Below are 21,942 nucleotides of genomic sequence, written 5' to 3'. Positions count from 1 at the left end.
AAGAATCTTCTAAGATATCTTCAGGGCACAATCTCTCATGAATTGAGATACACTGCTGGAAATATGAAACCACATGATTATTCGAATGATGAGTGGGCAGGCAGTATGGAGGATCACTAGAGCACTTCTCAGTGCTGTCTGCCTCGATATCCTAGAAGAGCAGAGGAAGTAGAAGTCGGTGACTCTGAGCACCACCAAGGCAGAATACATTGCTGATAGTATGGCCTTCAGTGATGCAGTCTGGTTGTTGAAGCTCTTCAGTGTGTTATTTGTACACAATGATGAATACCTCTGTGAATCTCTATGACAACCAGAGATGGGATTCGATTATTGAGGAATCCCGTATTTGACAATTTCTCCAGCAGATAGACATCAATTACTGCTTTATCTGGGAGGCTCCATCACACTGAGATGATGTACAGGACAGAGCCCTGAGGAAAGATCAAATTTGTGATTTTCCCGAACGAATTGGAGTCGTCAAGAGACCTTTGTAAAAGGGTCCTACATGCTGCATACATTGAGCTCTAGGAGCTTTGGGGGGCTTGCAGTTCTATTGGAGCAACATACGACCACAGGGTGACTCACCCTCCCCTGGTGGTGCGCACTGAAACAAGATGATTTGCTCTCTTGTGGGACAAGATGATTCGCTCTCTTGTGTAGCAGGATGATTAGTTCTCCTGTGAGACCTGGATTGATGTGTTCTCCATGGCGATTGTAGCAGGATTGATGTGTTCTCCTGTGAGGCCTGGAATGATGTGTTCTCCATGGCGATTGTAGCAGGATTGATGTGTTCTCCTGTGAGGCCTGGATTGATGTGTTCTCCATGGCGATTGTAGCAGGATTGATGTGTTCTCCTGTGAGGCCTGGATTGATGTGTTCTCCATGGCGATTGTAGCAGGATTGATGTGTTCTCCTGTGAGGCCTGGATTGATGTGTTCTCCATGGCGATTTTAGCAGGATTGATGTGTTCTCCTATGAGGACAGGATTGATTAAGTTCTCCTGTCGAGGCATCCTACCCATGCAGTCTGGGACTCATGGGAAGTACCTCTCATCTGATCAATGAGCAGGGAAATGAAGTTAGGGACCATAGTAGTACCGATGGATGCATCGTTATATCTACCATACTCCCTATGCTAGGATGTCCTCCATTGATCTGGGATCAATGATACTGGTCTGGGACCAGTGGTAGGAGTTGTAAATGCTATGACGCTGACTTCGGGTCGGTTGAGACTGGTCTGGGACCAGTGGTACATACTCTGAGACTGACTTCGTGTCAGTGCAGTACTGGTCTGGGACCAGTGAGAGTCGTACATACTATGACGTTGACTTTGGGTCGGTTGACACTGATCTGGGACCAATGGTATGCACTCTGAGACTGACTTCAGGTCAGTGGAGAATGATATGACTCATTCTCGATCAATTCTTCTTCTTCATAGTTCAGCGGAGAAGAGCAGAGCAGAGCCAACAGAGCAAAGCTAGCAGAGCTGAGCAGAGCAAAGCCAGTAGAGCTGAGCAGAGCAGAGCCAGCAGAGCCAGCAGCGCTGAGCAGAGTAGAGCTAGTAGAGCCAGCAGCGCTGAGCAGAGCAGAGCCGAGCCAGCAGAGCTGAGCAGAGCAGAGCAAAGCCAGCAAAGCTAAGTAGAGCCAGCAGAGCTAGGCAGAGCAGTGCAGGGCACTGATGGCAGAGATAGTACAGTCGGACATATGGATCAACAGATGGAGTTCCCCCTAGTTGAGAGGGAGTGTTAAATTGGCAACTAGGGCCAAACTCCATGTGGGTCGGCTTATTTATGGCAGCTGATATTTTTATTGGATCCCTCTCGTCGAGAGGTGTAGGATTGATCCAAAGATCATCCGCTTCCGATAAGTATTTATGGAGATATGAATTTATTTTGTTTATGTAATTATTATCAAGCTGACCAGCACTTATGTAGGCTCTAGAAGCCCAACCGACGTGTCTATTCATCATCCTCATTTTTAGTATAAATAAGAGAATACTTTAAGTCATTACACACACTCTTCATGCGATCTCTCTTCTCCACTTGTTTGGGTTTTGTGGACAGAGAGATCTAGAGGAGATTACGCTGTCCTAGGGGCTGATCTAGCCACACCCTAACTGCAGGTCAATCAGTAGCCCTCATCTATGCAAGTCAAGAAGGCTTCCTGAACGCTTCTACAACATAATCTTCTTCATGCAAAGGAGACAGGGAGCCATCCTAACACACATCATGAAACATGTTACACGCAGTCATGAAGAAGCTCATATACGCTCGCTACTGTAATCCTAACACAGACAAACCCTAGCCGCAGTAAGGAATGGTAATGCGCAGTCATATGAGGAATGGTTATACGCAGTCTTATGAGGAATGGTTATACGCATTCATATGAGGAATGGTTATACGCAGTCTTATGAGGAATCGTTATACGCAGTCATATGAGGAATGGTTATACACAGTCATATGAATATGGAATCACATATATATACGCATTATCAAAGACCTAACACGCAGGTAGAACGTTGGGTCATGAAACCTCCATGCAGATCAATGCAGATATACCACGCTATGCTGGGCAGTCAAATATACCACGCAGATCATGATATGCTGATACGCTGGGAAGTCGAGTCATGGCAATACGTATGATCTCAGATCTAAGGAACGCATGACAAGAGGACGCAAGGAATTCTGTGCTAGTATCATTCTCAGCATACCTGTAAATTAAAGGTGCAGTCAAGATAGATCTTGGATGGATGGAGTAGAAAAGACTTCGGATGAGGACGCTGTATTAATATGCATTCTGGGCTAGATTCATTCTCGGCATAGTCACAATTCTTGTGATGTCAATCTCAGCATTTCTGTGAATGGAGTCTTACCGTATTGGCACAGTTAGTCTCACAGTATATGGATCTGCCTCCTTGCAATCTTGATATGTATATCAGTGATATCACAATAGCTCTGCTAATAGTCTCAGTATATATATATATATATATATATATATATATATATATATATATATATATATATATATATATATATATATATATATCTGTGTGTGTGTGTGTGTGTATCTGTGCTCCTTCCTGGTTACAATATTGGTGAAAGTAAAGCCACAGTCCTAATCTCATTGACCATCACAATCTCGATGCAATGAGAGGGAGCAGTATCACAGTCTGCTCCATAAATCAGTATTTATACACAGTTAGGATGATTGCAAGTGTTGTTGCGTTGATGTTTTGAAGACATTCTCTTCCGTGTTGCAATGTGCTAGGCCACAGGCCATAGCGCCATAGCAATGGTTACCTTGGGGATGTTATCTTAGGACTGTTTGGAGATTGTTCAGATCAGCCATTCATCACAGTCAAGGAGTTTGGGGCTGCAACCAGAATTGTTGGAGCAGCTAGCAATTGGAGGAATGTTGCATCAGGATATGCTTCAGCATGATTGAAGACTGTCATAATGAAGTGCCTTCAACTGCTGTCATAAAATCTCAGTTTTATGTATTTGTATTATCTCTCTCTTTCTCTGCTGAACTTTGAAGATAAGGGAAGATTTGATCAAAGGGTTTCCCCACACATTGTGGGGTTTGTCCCTGGCTCGCGCCATATCTTGTGTCCTCTTGTCTTGGCTTGTCTTTTGCGTTTTATATTTATGTTCTATCTGCAGTTTATCTTAATGCTGATGTGATTGCTAACTGTGAAAATTTAAATAAATTGCTCTAACATAGAACATACCTAATTTTAACAGTTTTTGATTTTCCGAGATCATACTAAGGCGCAGTGAAAAACAGCATATGCATGAGAGAAATCCTTCCTTTATGCCTTTGATTTGCCTAAATCGCATAGAGTCACGGAGCAAAGAGCACACAAAGAAATTAAAGGCATAGTTCTGGTGATAAAAAAACAAAGAGATAAATAAACCGAAATAAACATAGAGATAAATAACTAAAACTGCAAATAAAGACTATATACCTCAGATCTTAAAAATGACGTAGCTAGGTCTACCAAAAACCTTTTCGCATGAAACAAGAGGGGTTCATCACTGGAACAGATGCTCCTAACACAATAGAGCAGTCCTCTCAACTCGAAAGCAGTCACAAACAGTAGATCTAGGAAATTACAGTTAGATGCAGTTGTCCCGGCTTCGGATTTGGATCACCAATGGATACGGCCTTCAAATAGCTCTGATGCCATGTAGGAATTTACAGGGTAAGTTCCTCAAACAGAACATGAAAGGACACCACTCAAAAAAAGGATCACAGATCAGTACACCAATATTCTTGACGTGGTAAACAGTCCACGTCCTTAGCCAACGCAACCACTTCAGGCAATTTATTAATGTAAAAGAAAGAAAATTTACATAAGCTTCTCTCATGAATGGTCACCTTACAAATAACCCTTGATGTTCTTTAAATATAGATCATGGACAAATCGAGTGTTAAGCCATAGATCAAGTGTCGGTAATACCGAGGAAAGAATGAACCATCGGATCACTTCATGTCTAGAACATATCGTGACCATCAGGTTGTAAGTTACAAAAGTACATAGTAAAGAAACACACTTTACCTACTCTACAGTAGACCAAGTTATACTTAACTATTTCCTATGTGTCAGAATATCGTAACACCCCCCCCCCCCCAAGAAGAACTTGGGATAGGATTGAAGGATGTACAAATATGACACAATAGGAGAAGGAAGGAGGCATTAGAGATTATACATTCTAATCCTTGCATGCATTATTATAATAGAATGACACATCCACATTTTCACTCACATTTTTTTTTCCAAAATGGAACCCATAATACATATGTGTATGGCCACCATCTAGGGAATGCTCCTTGAATGCCACATACACAACCTTTGGGGAGAATCATTCCCACCTGTGCACGCCTAATCTATTCCCCCATCATCATCTACTGTGAGGGAAACATCTTATGCTTTGGGTCATGATATCCTCTCTAGCGAAGTTCCATATTGATCATTATCCACTCTTGATGTAGACATCAAAGGTCTAGGTAAGGCAGATTATCCTCTCAATCATTGGGTAGTTTGTTCTACCAGACTCTTCTATGAGCTATATGTAATCTCACTTTGACTCTTCAACGAGAAATCATTTTTGTTATTTGGTTTTGATAAGTTAGTATATTAGTCAAAAATAAATTCAAAATGTTAAGTTAGGATATGGATGAAAAAGAAAGAAAAATAAAAAATGTTAGGACAATTATATATTTTATATGCATCCATATCAATAAAATGTTAGGAGTTAGTTTCCCTAAAGAAAGAAGGCAAAAGAAAATAAAAAATGTTAGGGAAGCAAAAGAAAATAAAGGCTTCAATTTCAAATAAATAGAATAAATGCAAGGGAAACTCGTTTAAATGCACCACATCAGAAAAATGTTAAATTTTTTATTAATTATTGATTAATTTCCTTAATAAGGTATTAATCCTTGTTATAATCTTTTGACATTAGACTTTATTGTATATGACACATATATTTTATATAATCCAAAGTCACTAAGCGACAAAATATCATGTCAGCTTTCAATAAAGAGCACGCATTTATCAACATAGATCTACTCCCTGCCCGAATCAAAGGCGGGGAGGAACTTCGCACCCCCCTCGACCATTTCACGTTAACGCGATTGGGGTGTTTCGCAGAGTGGTTTTAATGGTGAACGCCCCAACCCTACGTGTCACCACCCTATAGCTTCACACCCCCCCACTCAAAACCACAAACCATTCCCTAGCCCCTCCGCAATCTGCTCAAGGTTTTCCTCCTCCAATAGTCCTCCATCCCGCACCTTGAACGTTATCCCTTAACCAATCCAATACTGCCACCTCATTTTCTCGTTGCCAAGTCATCCTACCCGTTTCCACCTCACGTGTCCATCACCCTGTTGTTATACCCATTTCTATTCATTCGTTGCAGCTCCGCTCCTATGCATTAAAGCCTCTACAGTCATAAATAAAACCATTAGCCCATCCCGGAATTCTATAAATAAACTCATACCCGTCTTTTTGTCACTTTTCTCTAACTTTTACTGTTATTTGCAGGTCAAATAGTTTCTTTCTCATACATTCTTGTTGTCCGACCAATCCATTCAGTTGATCACTCTTTCTTCTATCTGTCAACATGGCCCCAAAAGGCAAAGCTTAAAAGCAGAGTGCAGAAGAAAGCATTGTTACTACAACCCAGCTCAATCTTGACCATGTTCCCCTTGTCAATTCCTTGTTCAAGATTGTAGATGCCAAGTGTGAGTGCAATTTCCATGAACTGCACTTATGGCTAAAACAAAAATACCTTGATCAACAAGACTTGATCAGATTCTGGGAATCTCTGTTACCTTTCTTCAGCTTCCCAAAAACACATGATTTCCCTTACCTAATTACTTGGTGCCAAGCCAAATATGACCCTGTAAAAAGAGTAGTGGTGGCTCAGAATGGAGACATTTTGATCACCATCTCTGCTGAAACCATAAACCAGATGCTCCTAATCCCTCAATTAGACTCTCTCAGCCATTTTTCACCAGCAACACTTATGGATCTATACCATAAGTTAACCTTTCCATAGAGAGCCCAAATCTTTGAAATATTTTTACCTAAGGATGTAGAATTACCAAAAATAAATCCACCCTACTCATCTTCCATGTTTCCTGAAGCCTCCAGACATTGTATTTCTCTACTTTCCTACTTATTAGGATATCCAGATGACCAGTCTGTTGATGAAACTATCCTTGGATTCCTTTCCATCTTTAACAAAGATCAACAACCAGCATTCATGTATAATTATAGCCAATTCCTGGCTGATAATATACATGAACAATTCATGAATTTTACTGTACAGGGAGTGTTCAACTACAGCTCTGTAATTGTTCACATGATTCTTTTTCAGCGGGAGATATTATACCTATCAAACTCAGCAAACAGGATGAACAAGGAGTGAATCAATCAGTGATTCATTGGACCAAAATAGTTAGGACAACTTCTACCAGCTCTTCATTTTCAGATTTTATAGATACATTCATACATCCAGTGGCACAACTCCTCAACAATCAGACAGAGCCAAGGATTGGAGATGAAATTAAGAGGATTTTACACTTAAGTGAGCAGACTAAAACTAGTGACTGGTATTTATACCAGAACTATACAGAGATAAGGGTATATGGTTGTGAGCTTGCACCATATAAGTTGCCCAAGTATGTTCCCATGAGAATCTTTTCACTGGAATATATTAGGTAGATGATCAACATGGATGACCTGCACTTTTTCTCAGGCAAAAGGAAATTTCAATTCAAGATCAAGGCAAAGATTGGATCATTCATTTGCAATACCAAATCAGCTAGTGTTGAGGCATATACATTGTTAAAGAAGATGAATTTCCAGCCCAACTTCACATGGTCTTATGATCCTTTTAGTATTATTTCTACCTTGAGAGTTGATTTAAAAATGACCACTTATAATCATACTCCAAGACCACAAATAGAAAATTTAATGAATCAAGAGTAGTGGGTCGATAGGATACTTCAAGAGGCAGATGAATAGGTTGTATCCACCCCTACTGAATAGACTCCACTTGCTCAGAGAAAGCAACAGAAAAGGGTGAGAGAGGAGACTTCATCTATTGAGGAGATTATGAAAGGATTCATTTTTCAACAGAAGAAGCCAAAGGTTGGTTTTGTTACTTCAATAGAAGAAACTCAACCTGTAATAATTTATCTAGGTGATTCAGAAGTTTCTACATCAGCAAGAGTTAGTGTTTCAACCACTCCTCATATAACTAGTGTTTCAACCACTCCTCCTACAACTTCACCTTCCAGGGGGCCTCTAGAAACCATTCATTCCACATGAACCATTTCATCAAATGATTAGAACATATTCTTAAGGTTCCTTGAGATTAAACAGAAGAATGAGACTTTAAATTCTAATGTATACAACCAATTCTAGAAAAAAACATCAACTTCCTAGCATAGGCTTCTTTCTGCTTTTGACAATGAGAAAGGAAAAATGCAAATGGATTTCTTGCAAGCTCAAATTCCATTTCCTAAATCACCATAAGATTATAAAAGGGTTGTGTTTTTATTTGATACTAGCCAAATTCATCCAATTGAGCAGATGGATATGCATAGACAAACTGGTGAGATGTTGTTTTCCACCATGAAAACTAAAACTATGTCTCTTTATAAACTGAGGACTGCCCTATCCAATGTTCAGTCTCATCTTAAGTTAGAAAATATTTCTTCTTTAGCCAAAGATAACAGAATAAAGGTATTGGAGGATTTTGTAATTAAAGTAGGATATGATCCCAAAGATGTAAAAGCTGCAGAGTTACTCCTCAAAAAGAAAGATGTAGACATTGTTGCACTCAAAAAACAGTTGAAGTTGTGTTCTACAAAAGATCCTCTAACAAAGGACATAGCAGAAAATGAATAGAAAAAGGAGGACATGCTCAAACTTATCATTGAGAAAAACATACAGCTAAAGAAAATGGAAGAGCAGATTGAAGAGTTACTAAAGGAGAAGGGAGTAGCACATCTTTTTATGGTTCTAGTCATAGTAGTCCCAAAAGCAGTTGTAGGTACAGAGCCTAGTTCATTATCAATAGTAATTGAGTCTACATCAACAATAGTTGATCCAACAAGATTATCACAAGAATTGGTCATACAAAAACAGGAGAATGAAAAGTTACTGCAAAAGTTCTAGATTTTAGAATTACAGAAAGTCAAGAATGATACTTTGTATGTGCAGGAGATGCAGAAGTCCCAGAAATTGGAACTTAAGATCCTAAAGTTGGAAAGTGAGTCCTTAATGGCAGATACTTTGGCCCGTGCCAAGGAAACTATTTGGACACATATTAGCCAATCAATGACAGATGTATGTCCATCCATACAAATTATTTTTGAACAACAAGAAATCATCACGAGATGTAAAGCAGTGATAGAAGAACAGAAAGCAGCCTTGAAGACCAAGCCAACAAAAGCCACAGATATGATCAAAGTGTTAAATTCAAAAAGCAGAGAAGAGCTAGAAGGGATAAATATTTCTGACAGAACATCTACCATCTTAAAAATTAAGAAGGTCTTACAAAAGAGGAATTTGATTAACGAGCTAGAGACAAAATGTCAAACCCTAGATATTGTTGTTCGAAGGTTTCATTCAAAGTTTAATGTTTTAAATCAAAAGGGACTACCAGGATTGGAAGATCTAAATGATAAGTTGATTATATTAGAAAATTATAGCAAGAAATTATATACTATTGCAGTAAACATAGCCAAGTTTGCAGGAATCAAAGAACAAATAATAAGGAAAGCCTTTCTGGAAGCCTTAGAGTTTAATTTAACCATCATGCATGAAATTAGACATTTATTTCTCACCAAGCCAAATTTCGAGAGGTATACTGAAGTGGATGAAACATTTAGAAAGATGGTGAATGTGGAAATCCCAAGTGAACAAAAATGGGATCAATTGTGTGAAACAATTGAGTGATTTCTTATCCTAACATTATGACAACTCATTAGCTTTTTCAGGCCAGATCATTAGCAGATTCCCAAAAGATAGAGCCACCTCTTCAGTAGTTTCTCGGTTCCAATAATATTGTCCTATTTTTGTAATTTTGTCCTATTTTGGTATACTATTCCAACAGAATGTAGATATTTTTCATATTTTTGTATAAATAACTCTTTCTTTGAGTTATTATGGGTTGAAACCTTGAACAAGCTATCAAATAGATTTGTACTAAGTTGGAACAGTTTTTTGGAATAATAAAGGATTTTGGATTTATCTCATATGGTCTATTTCTCAGTAAGTTATATTTAATGTTGTTCATTCATTATGTTTTCTTCGTATAAATTAAGTCTTTTACAATTATCCGATTCAAAATTTAACGGAGTTTCACTCTCATTTTGGATCCTCTGTGAAATTGTGTTTATAAAAAGAGAATAATTTACAAAATTGTTTATTATTGTAAGTTCCTCTTTAATTATAAATTACATTAGATATCTGTAAACAGTTTAATTATATTTTGTTGATTAAGAAAACATTTTTTTCTTAATTTATTCTTATAATTAATTAAGTATTCAATTTGAATATTAAATGAATTATACTTCTTCATGTTCTACTTTTCCACCCCATTAAAATAAAATTAACTATGTGCAGTTAAATAATAGCCTTTTATTTTACTTGGAAATCTCTCTAAGTTTGAAGCACCTATTTATAAATTGTTCACTGGTCATCCAACCATTTAAAAAAACAAAACATTATAGATGCTTTGGCATAAATAATTGACCTAGAGTTATCTCAAAGGACAACATCAAATTCGCGCTATTGTCGGGGAGCGAAGGATTGAAAGATTTACCTTTCCCTGGGGCAACGATTTTTCTCTTTTCATTTAAGGTGAATAAAGGATTAGATATAGGTCAAAAACCTTCGCCTAACAGTTCCACTATTTCAAGCTGGCTCCTTTTAAGGATACTATATCACACTCTGATTCCAAGATTGTTAACCCTCTACCAGATCCAGAGAGACTTATTAGGGGAGCCTTTTTAAGGAGAAGACGTCAAATCTCTTCTTCTTCTTCAGCATTACACTCAGAAGATATATCATTTTTAGATCCTTTTCATTTGTTCCATCTTATCCTGATTGGACTGAACTACCTCCTAGGGTTTTTGAACTCCATTCAAAAGGAGTAGATCTTCCATCCACCTTTTTAATCCAATCACTTTATTCATATCAAGTGTCATCCATTCCTTTAAAATAACCTTCATCTGGGGAAGAATTGGGTTTACATTTACCTGAACTCAAGTCTATAGATTTCATCTCTCCAACTCCTTATTATGTTCCATCAACTACTACTAATCTTGAAGAAACATTCTCTGTCTATTCAAATCCTTTGTCTGAAAATAAGGAAGACTTTCCATCAGGAGTTCATAAGTTGGTTATTAAAACCCCTTTGAAATATTCAAGGAGGTCTCCTCCTTTCTCTCCTCCACACATTAATACCCCTACTGATTCTTCTTCATCACCTTCATCTTCATCATCTTCCTCTTCTTCGTCATCATCTACTCAATCACCCTAGACTTCACCTTCCACTATGGATTTTCAACCCATTATACAAGAAAGATATGCTGCTTTAGTCCTTCCTCAAAACTTGGCAAATTTTCCTGATGGATATCTAAAGCATTTACCAAGATTCAATGGTGAAACTGGTCCTTCAGCAGAAGATCATGTAGCTGCTTTCCTAGATTTTGCTGATAATATGAACATAGAACATGAAAATGTTTATATGGGATTATTTGTGCAATCCTTAGAAGGAAATGTTAGGATCTGGTTTAGACAACTTAGAACTGACTCTATTAGAACATGGAATGAGCTCATAACTATCTTTAAGGATCAATGGAGGGTAAAGAAGGAACCTGTCTACTTTCTCACTGAGTTTGAAGAATTGAAGAGAAACCCTTGTGAACTAGTGGTCGAATTTATGAAGAGATTTAATCAACTCTATCATAAAATGCCTGTTGATTGTAAGCCACTATTAGCAGCTACAAAGGTTAGACTTTCCAAAGCATTCGAAGATGACTTTGCAGTCGTGCTAAGAGAAAGAGTATTTAATACATTAGAAGATATGCAAACAAATCCTATATAGGTCAAAGCTAATAGGTCTGCTTCTAGCAAACTTAAAGCTAAAGAAAAAAAAGAAGAAAGAAAATTAAAGGCTAGGATTGATGACTCATCTTCTTCCAAATCTAAACTTGAAGATTATAAAATTGATGAAATCACATCTTTACTTAGAAATCTTTCCAATAGGATTTCTAAAATTGAAGCACAACCTAGAACTACTCAGCAAACTGCTATTAGGCCATAAGCTCAAACTCAATTTCGAAGAGCTCCTCAAATGCAGATCCTTCAAAGACCAGGTTCTGATCAAAACATTTAACCACCTTTGTTGATTGATGATCAACAACCTCAGGATGTAGGCCCTTTAATTACTTAGGATATAAATAATCTTGATTCTTCAGCAGTACAAATGAAAATAGTGCCTGCTCCTTACCCTTAGTCTTTTGAACAAGAGCAAGAAGATCCTTAACTTTCTAAATATCAAGCACTTTTTGAATTTTTGATTGCAGATTTAAATAAGAGATATGATCTAAGACCTAGAAGGTCCAGGTAGACCTTCAAAATCTACAACTATAATTGAACCTGCAATAAAATCTATTCAAACACAAACCTCATCACGTCAAACCACAGAGTCATCTACTGAAACCTTTTCTTCTGATAAAACCATTTTGACAACTTTTAATATTGAGAATGAATTGGAAAGAGTCAAGATTCCTATTCCTTTAGCTAAATTTCCAAGAACCCTAGTTACAAAAATCAAGTGTCTAAATAGATACAATCCTCTATTGTAGATGCTAAGGGAGATATTATTAGTTTACAAGATGAAAACCCTCAGTATTTTTTGGCCCTCGTTCTGATATGATTGATGAGATTTTTCCACCCTTTTATGTAACTTTAAAGGTCCGTGATTTTCTCTTGTATAATTGCATGTTGGACTCTGGAGCTTCTCATAACCTTATGCCAAAGTTAATTATGGACCGGCTCCAGTTAGAAGTTACTTGTTCCTATCATGACCTCTACACCTTTGATTTAAAGAAAGTACCATGCCTAAGACTAATCAAAGACCTAGTTGTCACCCTAGTCCAAATACCTGTTAAGAGTATAGTCTTAGACATAGTTGCCACTAATATTCCAACCAAGCTTGGTATGCTCCTATCTAGATCATGTTGTGCTAAACTTGGAGGATCACTTCAGATGGACATCTCTTTTGCTATTATTCCAGTCTATGGAGGTGAATATTTAAGGTTATATAGGGAAGTTAGGTTCCTCCATATTGTTTGCAGGTCTGATTAAGAAAAAAATCACCCCATCTATACAGTAGATCAGGAGTTTGGTTGCTTTCAATTGTCATTACAAAATTCATCAAACACTCAACTTGCCATTGAAAATACAGTTTCCAAACCTAAAATTGTAAAATCAAATATTTGGAAACTTTGTTTTGATGGTTTTTGCTCAAAACAAGAAGCAGGAGCAGGGATTGTTTTAATCTCACCAAATAAAGAAAATATTACTCAGTCATGTAAAATTGAATTTCGAGTCACCAATAATGTGTTTGAGTATGAGACTTTTCTTCTTGGTCTTGAACTAGCTAAGAGTCTAAAGGTTCAAAAATTGAGTGTCTTTTCTAATTCCGAACTAATAGTCAAGCAAGTTAGAAACTTGTGTCAAACAAAGCACCCAAGACTTAGATCTTATAGAAATGAAGTTTGGGATACAATTGAAAATTTCTTTCAAGGATTTAACATAACTACTATACCCAGAGATGAGAATATGCATGTTGATTCACTTGTTGTTTCAGCAAGCTCTTTCAAAATCCCTGAGCCAGTATTGTTGGAATATCATATTCAAGTCAAGTACAGAATATCAATTCCCGATAACCTTAAACATGGGCAGATTTTTGAGGATGATCAACAGTTAAAACATTTTCTTCAAGTCATTGATGAATTTTCAAATATGCAAATCGAAGAAGATCAAAAAGATGTCCAAGAATCAAATCAACAGAGCTCAGAAACTTCATTTAGTCCTAAGATTCTTGATCATAATATCATTCATTTATCTAATAATTTTATTCCCAAAGGATTAGTTCCATTGGAAAAGCTATTTGATAATAATGATATCTCTAAGAACCCCTTTTCTAATTCACCTCAAGAATAAATTGAAGAGTGCAATATCGGGACTTTAGATGAAGTGAAAAATGTTAAATTATCATCATCTTTGCCTTTGGATGTCAAAAACAAATACTTGAATCTTCTTAAAAATTACAAAGATGTTTTTGCCTAGTCTTATAATGGGTTGAAAACTTATGATACATCCTTGATTGAGCATAAAATTCCTTTAAAACCATAAGCAAAGCCCTTCCAACAAAAATTAAGAAGAATCAATCCCATACTTCTTTGAACCATTGAGAAAGAACTTAAAAAGTTGCTTGATGCTCATATCATAGTGCCTTTGAGGTATTCTAACTGGGTGGCTAATTTAGTTCATGTCAGAAAGAAAAATGGTGAAATTAGGTTATGTGTAGACTTCTGAAATATGAACAGATCATCTTTAAAGGATAATTACCCATTGCCCAAAATGGGCCATCTACTTCAGAAAGTTTCATGTGCAAATAGGATTTCTATGCTAGATGGATTTTCTAGTTACAACCAGATTATGATGAGTCAAACTGACCAAGACAAAACCGCTTTTACTACTCCCTGGGGTACATTCATGTATGCCAGGATGCCATTTGGACTGAAAAATGGTGGAGCCACTTTCCAGAGAACCATGGATCTATTATTTTTTGGTAAGACATCTGAATTTACTATCATTTATCTAGATGATTTAACTATTTTCTCTGATTCTAATAAAAGTCATTTAAAACACTTGAGCAAGGTTTTTGACAGGTGCAGAAAATATGGCATATCCATAAATCCAAAGAAGTCTTTATTTGTTGTAAAGGAAGGGAAATTACTAGGGAATATTATCTCCAAGGAAGGAGTTGTCATTGATCCAAAGAGAGTTTCAGATATTCAAACTTTGTCCTTGCCTAGAAATAAGAAGGAGATACAAACCTTCCTTGGAAAAATTAATTTTCTCAAAAGGTTTATCCCTAATTATACAGAGATAGTAAAAGACATAACTAATATGTTAGAGAAGAACAATGAAGTGAAATGGATAGATTCTGTCGTATATGCTTTTGATCAGGTCAAAAATGCAGTATTTGAAGCCCCTACATTAGTCAGTCCTTATTACTCCTCCCCTTTTAGCATATTTTCTTTTGCATCAGAGACAACCTGAGCAGTTGTACTTTTACAGAAGAATATAAATGGTGATGACCAGCCCATAGCCTTCTTTAGTAAAGTTACGAGGGATGCTGAGCTTAAATATGACATTATTGAAAATCAAGCTTATGCTTTAATCCAAGCCCTCAAAGCCTTTAGATCCTATGTCTTGCATTCACACATTACAACCTATGTCCCTAATCATGTTGTCAAAATTGTTTTGACCCAACCTGACACTGATGCAAGAAGAGGCAAATTGATTGCCAAAATTCTTGAATTTGATCTTGAGATCAAGGCCACAAAGTTAATGAAAGGTCAAGGTTTGGCCAAATTGTTGGTTGAATCTAATTGCAAAGTATTGGGAATAATTTCATTTCAGAACTTTCATCTAAGAAGAATCCAAAAGAACCTTCCTTAAATGCAGAAGGGGAGAATCCACAAGAACCTTCTCAAAATTTAGAAGAGAATCCACAAGAACCTCCTTCTTCAGATCAAACAATTCTCTTTCATATAGATCAGAAATATCTACTCACTGATTGGTATTCTGATATTGTGCAGTTTCTTAGAGATTTTCAATGTCCATCTGAACTTTACTGGAAGCAGTGTAAAGCCCTGAAGCTTAAAGCAGTTAAATAATGTATTATCAATGGTAATCTATACTGGAAGGATCTTGTCAATATCCTTCTTCTCTGTTTGACTGAAAATGAAACAGAGTGAATTATAGATCAGTTCCATGAAGGGTTTTGTGGTGGACACTATGCTTGGAGAGCAACAACTTACAAAGTTTTAAAGGCATATTTCTATTGGCCCGCCCTGTTTAAAGAAGTTGGAGAAAGAGTTAGAATGTCAAATATTTGCAGGAAAACAGAAGTTGTCAGCACTCCCTCTTGTTCCTATATTGGTTCAAGCACCTTTCCTACAATGGGGATTGGACTTCATAGGGGAGATTCATCCACAATCAAGTAATCAACATAGATGGATTCTAACTGCTACAGACTATTTCACCAAATGGGTAGGGGCTATACCTGTTAAAAATGCAACTAATACTGTTGTAATTAAATTCCTAAGGAAAATATTTTATCAAAATTTGGATGTCCTCAACAAATTGTTATAGACAATGCAGCAACTTTTAGCAGTGTTAAAATGGTGAGTTTTGTCAAAGGTATTCAATCTTGTTACATCATTCTACACCATACTATCCACAGGGTAATGGGCTAGTAAAGTCCTCCAACAAGAGCTTAGTTAAGGTCATTAAGAAGACTCTTGAAGACCATAAAAAGAGTTGGGGCAATCACCTGATCCATGCAATTTGGGCAAACAGAGTTTCTCCTAAGAGGGCGACAAGCAAATCTCCTTTCCAGTTAATCTATGGTAAGGAAGCAGTTTTTCCCACTCATTTGGCTTTACCAGTTATGAGGTTCCTTCAGGAATCCTAGGAAGAAAAAGATGATTTCTCAAGAAGGATTAATCAAATCATTGAATTAAATGAGAACACAGATGAAATTCAGTACAAGCTAAGGAAATATCGAAACAAGATGAAGGATTTGTTTGACATAAAAGCCAGAGAAAGAAATTTCAAGAAAGGAGACCTGGTGCTTAGATGGGATACAAGGAAGGAGGATAAAGGCAAGCATGCAAAATTTGACAACCTCTAGCTTGGTCCATTTAGCATTGCAGAAGTCAAAGGAAATAATACATTCACCCTACAGAATTTGGAAGGACAATATTTCTCATTGCCAGTCAATGGGAAATATCTGAAACATTATATCCAGTATTAGATTTCCATCCATTAATTCATCATCTATGAATATCCAAAGAGTTAATTATATTTTGAAAAAATTGCAAGTGTGTAATTGTTTCAGCAGAGACTCCATAGCCCGAAGAGAAGGCAATTGGATCTGCTTGTTATCTGCATCCCACAGGGGGAAGTAGTCCCCAGCTAGAGCTGATGTTGTAACATTATTTGGTTTTGATAAGTTAGTATATTAGTCAGAAATAAATTCAAAATGTTAAGTTAAGACATGGATGAAAAATAAAGAAAAAAAAATGTTAGGACAATTATATATTTTATATGCATCCATATCAATAAAATGTTAGGAGTTAATTGCCCTAAAGAAAGAAGGTAAAAGAAAATAAAAAATGTTAGGGAAGCAAAAGGAAATAAAGGCTTCAATTTCAAATAAATAGAATAAATGCAAGGGAAGCTCGTTTAAATGCGTCACATCAGAAAAATTTTAATTTTTTTATTAAATATTGATTAAATTACTTAATAAGGTATTACTCCTTGTTATAATCTTATGACATTAGACTTTATTGTATATGATGCATATATTTGATATAAGCCAAAGTCACTAAGCGACAAAATATCATGTTCGCTTGCAATAGAGAGCACACATCAATCAATGGCCGATCTACTCCCCGCCCAAATCAATGGTGGAGAGGAACTTTGCACCCACCTCGACCATTTCACATTAACGCAATGGGGGGGTCCGCGAAGTGGTTTTAATGGCGGACGCCCCAACCCTATGTGTCACCCCCCTATAGCTTCGCGCCTCCCCCCACGCTCAAAACCACAAACCATTCCCTACCCCCTCTGCAATCCGCTCACGGTTTTCTTCCGCCAACGATCCCCCATCCCGTGCCTTGACCGTTATCCCTTGACCAATCCAATGCCGCCACCTCATTTTCCCATTGCCAAGTCATCCTACCCATTTCCACCTCACGTGCCCATCGCCCTGTCGCTATACTTGTTTCTATTCGCCCGTTGCAGCTCCACTCCTATGCATTAAAGCCTCTATGGTCTTAAATAAAACCATTAGCCCATCTTGACATGTTATAAATAAACTCATACCCATCTTTTTGTCACTTTTCTCTAACTTTTACTGTCATTTGTAGGTCAAACAGTTTCCTGCTCGGAACTTCTTGTTGTCTGGCCAATCCATTCGGCTGATCACTCTTTCTTTTGTCTATCAGCATGGCCCCTAAAGGGAAAGCTTAAAAGCAGAGTGCATAAGAAGGCATTGTTACTACCACCCAGCCCGATCTTGACCATGTTCCCCTTGTCGATTCCTTATTCAAGATTGCAGATGCCAAGTGTGAGTTCGATTTCCATGAACTACACCTATGGCTAAAACAAAAATACCTTGATCAACAAGACCTGATCAGATTTTGGGAATATTTGTTACCTTTCTTCAGCTTCCCAAAAACACATGATTTCCTTGACCTAATTACTTGGTGCCAAGCCAAATATGACCTTGTAAAAAGAGTAGTGGTGGCTCAGAATGGAGACATTTTGATCACCATCTTTGTTGAAACCATAAACCAGATGCTCCTAATCCCTCAATTAGACTCTCTTAGCCATTTTTCACCAGCAGCACTTATGGATCTGTACCATAAGTTAACCTTTCCACAGAGAGCCCAAATCTTTGAAATATTTTTACCTGAGGATGCCGAATTACCAAAAAGAAATCCACCCTACTCATTTTCCATGTTTCCTGAAGCCTCCAAACATTGTATTTCTATGCTTTCCTACTTATTAGAATATCTAGATGACCAGTCTGTTGATGAAACTATCCTTGGATTCCTTTCCATCTTTAACAAAGATCAGCAACCAACATTCATGTATAATTATAGTCAATTCCTGGCTGATAATATACATGAACAATTCATGAATTTTACTGCACAGGGAGTGTTCATCTACAACTCTGTAATTGTTCACATGATTCTTTTTTAGCGGGAGATCTTATACCTATCAAACTCAACAAACAAGATGAACAAGGAGTGAATAAATCAGTGATTCATTGCACCAAAATAAGTAGGACAACTTCTACCAGCTCTTTATTATCAGATTGTATAGATACATTCATACATCCAATGGCACAACTCCTCAACAATCAGACAGAGCCAAGGATTGGAGATGAAATTAAGAGGATTTTACACTTAAGTGAGCAGACTAAAACTGGTGATTGGCATTTATACCATAACTATACAGAGATAAGAGTATATGGTTGTGAGCTTGCATCATAAAAGTTGCCCAAGTATGTTCTCATGAGAATCTTTTCTCTGGAATATATTAGGCAGATGATCAACATTGACGCCCTGCACTTTGTCTCAGGCAAAAGGAAATCTCAATTCAAGATCAAGGCAAATATTGGATCATTCATTTGCAATACTAGATCAACTGGTGTTGAGGCAGATACATTGTTAAAGAAGATGAATTTCCAGCCCAGCTTCACCTGGTCTTATGATCCTTTTGGTATTATTTCTGCCTTGAGAATTGATTTAAAAATTACTCCTTATAATCATACTCGAAGACTAGAAATAGAAAAGTTCATGAATCAAGAGCAGTGGGTTGATGGGACACTTCAAGAGGCAGATGAATAGGTTGTATCCAACCCTACTGAATAAACTCCAGTTGCTCGGAGCAAGCAACAAAAAAGGGTGAGAGAGGAGACTTCATCCACTGAGGAGATTATGAAAGGATTCATTTTTCAACAGAAGAAGCCAAAGGTGGCTTGGTTACTTCAACAAAATAAACTCAACCAGTAATAATTGATCTAGGATATTCAGAAGTTTCTATATCAGCAGGATTTAGTGTTTCAACCACTCCTCCTAGAACTTCACCTTCTAGGGAACCTCTAGAAATCATTTAGTCCACAGGAACTAGTGCTTCAGATGATCATAGCATCTTCTCAAGGTTCCTTGAGATTAAACAAAAGAATGAGACTTTGAAATCTAATGTATACGGCGAATTCTGGAAACAAACATAAACTTCCCAGCATAGGCTTCTTTCTGCTTTTGATAGTGAAAGGCAGAATGCAAATGGCTTTCTTGCAAGCTCAAATTCCATTTCCTAAATCACCATCAGATTATAAAAAGATTGTGTTTTCATTTGATACCAGTCAAATTCATCCAATTGACCAGATGGATATTCATAGACAGAGTGGTGAGATGTTGTTTTCCACCATGATAACTACAACTATGTCTCTTTCTAAACTTAGGACTATCCTATCCAATGTTCAGTCTCAACTTAAGTTAGAAAAGATTCCTTCCTTAGCCAAAGATAACAGTAAAGGCATTAGAAGATTTTGTAATTAAAGCAGGATATGATCCCAAAGATGTAAAAGTTGTAGAGTTACTCCTCAAAAAGAAAGATGCAGACATTGTTGCCCTCAAAAAATAGTTGAAGTTTCCTTCTACAGAAGATCCTCTAACAAAGGACATAGCAAAAAATGAACATCAAAAGGAGGACATGCTCAAACTTATTACAGAGCAAAATATACAGCTAAAGAAAATGGAAGAGCATATTGAAGAGTTACTAAAGGAGAAGGAAGCAACACAACTTGCTATGGTTCCAGTCACAGCAATCCCAATAGTAGTTGTAGGTACAAAGCCTAGTTCATCATCAACAACCATTGAGTCTACATCAACAACAACTTATCCAACAAGATTATCACAAGAATTGGCCATATAGGAACAGGGGAATGAAAAGTTACTGCAAAAGTTCTAGAGTTTAGAATTGCAAAAAGTCAAAAATGATACTTTGTATGTGCAGGGGATGCAGAAGTCGCACAAATTGGAACTTAAGATCCAGAAGTTGGAAAGTGAGTCCCTAATGGCAGATACTTTGGCCCATGCCAAGGAAACTATTTGGACACATATCAGCCAATCAATGATAGATGTATGGCCATCCATAGAAATTATTTTTGAACAACAAGAACTCATCCCCAAACGCAGAGCAGTGATAGAAAAACAAAAAACAGCCTTGAAGACCAAGCCAGCAGAAGCCACACATATGATCAAAGTGTTAAATTCAAAAAGCAAAGAAGAGATAGAAGGGATAAATATTTCTGACATAACAACTACCATCTTAGAAATTAAGAAGGTCTTACAAAATAGGAATTTGATTAACGAGTTATAGACAAAATGTCAAACCCCGGATATTGTTGTCCAAAGGTTTCATTCAAAGTTTAATGTTTTAAATCGAAAGGGACTACCAGGATTGATAGATCTAAATGATAAGTTGATCAAATTAAAAGATTATTGCAAGAAATTATATACAATTGCAGTAGACATAGCCAAGTTTGCAGGAATCAAAGGACAGATAACAGGGAAAGCCTTTCTAGAAGCCTTAGAGTTTGATTTAACCATCATGCATGAAATTAGACATTTATTTCTCACCAAGCCAAATTTTGAGATGTATACTAAAGTGAATGAAACATTTAGAAAGATGGTGAATGTGGAAATCCCAAGTGAACAAAGATGGGATCAATTGTGTGAAACAATTGAGTGATTTCTGATCCTAACAATATGACAGCTCATCAGCTTTTTCAGGCCAGATCATCAGCAGATTCCAAAAAGATAGAGCCACCTCTTCAGTAGTTTCTTGGTTCCTACAATATTGTCCTATTTTTGTAATATTATCCTATTTTGGTAGACTGTTCCAACAGAATATAGATCTTTTTCATATTTTTGTATAAATAACTCATTCTTTGAGTTATTATAGGTTGAACCCTTGAACAAGCTATCAAGCATATTTGTATTAAGCTGGAGCATTTTTTTGGAATAATAAAAGATTTTGGATTTATCTCATATGGTCTGTTTCTCAATGAGTTATATTTCATGTTGTTCTTTCAATATGTTTTCTTCATATAAATTAAGTCTTTTACAGTTATCCGATTCAAAATTTAACTGAATTTCACTCTCATTTTGGATCCTCTATGAAAAAATTACAACTGTTTGTTATTCTAAGTTCCTCTTTAATTATAAATTACATTAGATATATGTAAACAGTTTAATTATATTTTGGTGATTAAGAAAACATTGTTTTCTTAATTTCTTCTTATAATTGATTAAGTATTCAATTTGAATATTAAATGAATTATACTTCATGTTCTACTTTTCCACCCCATTAAAATCAAATTAACTATGTGCAGTTAAAGAACAGCCTTTTATTTTATTTGGAAATCTATAAGTTTGAAGCACCTGTTTATAAATTGTTCACTGGTCATCCAACCATTTAAAACAACAAAACATTATAGATGCTTTGGCATAACTAATTGACCTAGATTTATCT

The sequence above is a fragment of the Pinus tabuliformis genome, chromosome 6, assembly GCF_031772625.1.
Source record: "Pinus tabuliformis cultivar Carrire ecotype Pingquan chromosome 6, CPIR1, whole genome shotgun sequence".
Lineage (NCBI taxonomy): Eukaryota > Viridiplantae > Streptophyta > Pinopsida > Pinales > Pinaceae > Pinus > Pinus tabuliformis.
The sequence above is the reverse complement of the archived record's forward strand: the minus strand, read 5'-3'. Positions refer to the sequence as shown.